The 2,106-nt window shown below is 67.1% G+C and overlaps 1 protein-coding gene across 1 annotated transcript in view; it reads left to right on the top strand.

Moving 5' to 3' along the window:
- The first annotated feature begins 393 nt into the window (after nt 1–393).
- DUSP9 (dual specificity phosphatase 9) overlaps nt 394–2,106 on the top strand; it is a 9,013-nt gene continuing 7,300 nt past the window's right edge. Inside the window, exon 1 of the mRNA XM_032757918.1 lies at nt 394–564. The gene's annotated coding sequence lies outside the window, so the exon portion shown is untranslated. The remainder of the gene's footprint in view (nt 565–2,106) is intronic.

Below are 2,106 nucleotides of genomic sequence, written 5' to 3'. Positions count from 1 at the left end.
CTCAATGGGCCCCTTCGCTGGGGTGCCAGTGCAGATTCTGCGCTGTAACCGTCCCCCTAGCCCAGGCCCAGCCTAGTTCAGGGCCCCCAACCCCACTCCCGCGCCCCAAGCTCCGGAGCCCCCACTCAGTAGCGCCACTGGGGACCGGGAAGCGCAGGGCGCGTCGGGCAGGACTGGCCTAGAGGGCAGAGGCTTGCAGGTGGGAGGAAGGCGGGGGTGGGGGGGCGTGGGAGGTGGAGGGAGACGCCGGGCAGGCCGCGGTCCCTCCCCGCTCCCTCCCCGCGAGCCGCCAGCTACAGTGCCCCTCCTGGGCAGGGGGCGGAGAAGACGGCGACTGGAGGGGAGGAGGCGGCGGCAGAGGCGGAGGAGGCAGCGGCGGCGGAGGCGGGATTTGGAGTTTCCCTCCGCAGCGGCGGCGGCGGCTGCCCCTTGGCTCCAGGAGAGGCCGCCACCCGGGGTTCCGGTGGCGTTAGGCGGCTGCAGTGGCGCTTCCCGCCGCCCGAGCTTCGGAAACTTCCTGGCCGCGACGCAGGGAACCGGCGCGGAGAACCGAGCAGAGAGGAGGTGAGTGGAGCACGCGGCGCCCCGGGGACCCCCACCCCACCCCACCCGGCCTGGCTGCCCCCGACCCGACGTGCGCTCCTCCACCCTGCACCTCCAAAGTCCTGACAACACACACCCCACGAAGCCGGCGCACGCGCCCCTACGACACCCATTCGGTGCTGCTCCGCACACCCCCGCACCCCGCCCGTGCACCTCCCGTGTCCCCTGCCACTTACACCGGCTGCACACTCGCGCGCATACAAACCACGCACCACAGACCCGGGTGCCTGTAGTGCACACACTAGTAGCCCCTGCCCCACCACTCACCACTGTCCCCAACTCATGCCAACCCACCGAGACCCTGCCACGCCCCAGTACACACCCAGGCGCACACGCACGCTTCCAACACATCACTGCGATACCTGCACTAACATAGCTCCCCCTACCATGCCCCCACCACCTCGAACTCCCCATCTGCCCATTACAGACACCCCACCCACGTTGCCAGCCCAGAGACACTGCAGTCCACCCACCCTGGAGCGAGGTCCCATCAGAAACCCACATCCCAGCGGCTGACGCTCCCCACGTCCCAGGCACACACCTCCAGCATCTCCAACGCGCACTCTCATCCACCCCAGCACGCGCGCACACCTGCTGGATTCACGCTCTCCAGCACCCTGCCCCGCGCCCATCACAAATAGCCTTCGACACCCCCCAGCACATCTCTGAGTCCCTCCCTCCCTCCCCCCAACACCTGGCACGCGGGCTCTAGAGGCTGCAGCATTTGGTGGCATCCCTGCCAGGCACCTCTGGCTCTCCTTCGGCAGCGGCTCAGCAGCCCTGGGCCCCCCAGGTGCCTCCCTAAACAGATCTTGAGACTCCCCAGCGACTGGCTTGGCCTCTTCCCTAAGAGATAAAGAAGGCACTTTGGGGTCCAAGGTAGGGTACTTAGATGTGGAAGCCAGGGTCCCCGGGGAGGGGCGGGGAGGCGGCGGAAAGAGCCCGGCGCTGAAATGGAGGCGGCCCAGGTGGGACCAAAGGGGAGCCAGCTGCCCGGCAAGCACGTAGTAGGTGGGTTCCATGGGGGCTGGCGTCCGCGCGCGCTGTCTGGGTGCCTGCCTGCGTGTGTGTTACGGGGAGGGCTGTGTGTGCACGTGTGCTTGTGCGTGTCGGGGTGGGGGAGGAGTGTGTGATCGGCAGAAGGAAAAGCAGGAGCAGCTCCCTCAGGCAACAATTGCTTTCATTCATTCATGCCTTCTTTGTTAACGAGCATTTCTTCCGCGAGCGCCGGGCGCGTGCCAGGCCCTGCACTGGGGGCTGGGGCCAGCTTGGGGCCGGGCACACACCCGTTCCTGCCTTGGAGGAACTCCCAGTCCCGCGAGGAGACCGACCAGGAAAAGCAGAAAGCCATCCCCAGCAGAAAGTGGATTTGGTGGAAAAGACACTGGATTTGGCAGGCACGCTGTCGCTGGGACTTGTGCTCTTGGCCATGTGACCCGGCCGCGACAGCCGAAATCCTGTCACTGGGCCCGGCGGGAACGGTGCATTTCGTGGGGGAAGGCG

The sequence above is a fragment of the Hylobates moloch genome, unplaced genomic scaffold (assembly GCF_009828535.3).
Source record: "Hylobates moloch isolate HMO894 unplaced genomic scaffold, HMol_V3 SCAFFOLD_7, whole genome shotgun sequence".
Classification (NCBI taxonomy): Eukaryota; Metazoa; Chordata; class Mammalia; order Primates; family Hylobatidae; genus Hylobates; species Hylobates moloch.
Note: the sequence above shows the minus strand (reverse complement) of the source record. Positions and strands in the feature narration are given on the sequence as shown.